The sequence below is a fragment of the Ovis aries genome, chromosome 5 (assembly GCF_016772045.2).
Source record: "Ovis aries strain OAR_USU_Benz2616 breed Rambouillet chromosome 5, ARS-UI_Ramb_v3.0, whole genome shotgun sequence".
NCBI lineage: Eukaryota > Metazoa > Chordata > Mammalia > Artiodactyla > Bovidae > Ovis > Ovis aries.
Window position 1 is genome coordinate 47,528,634 of NC_056058.1, and position 291 is coordinate 47,528,924.

Consider the following 291-nt stretch of genomic DNA (forward strand, 5'->3'; position numbering starts at 1 on the left):
ACACCTTTTTTTTTTTTTAAAGGGCAAGTTTCCCTTTGGCTTGCATAGGGAACAGAGTAAGGTACAAATTAATTTGGCCCAGGAACTGGAACCTCTTTCCTCTGGTGTTAACACTGGGATCATGGCCTTTTGCATATACCCTTCCATAGGCAAATGTAGCATTAGACAACTAAATCTATGGCTGAAGAGTAACTGAGGAAATTGCAAATGCTTTGGAGAGCTCACTCACACGGTCTCCACGGCTCAGACCTTTCTTAGAACAGTCCTAAAAAATCTCAAGCACACGAAGTA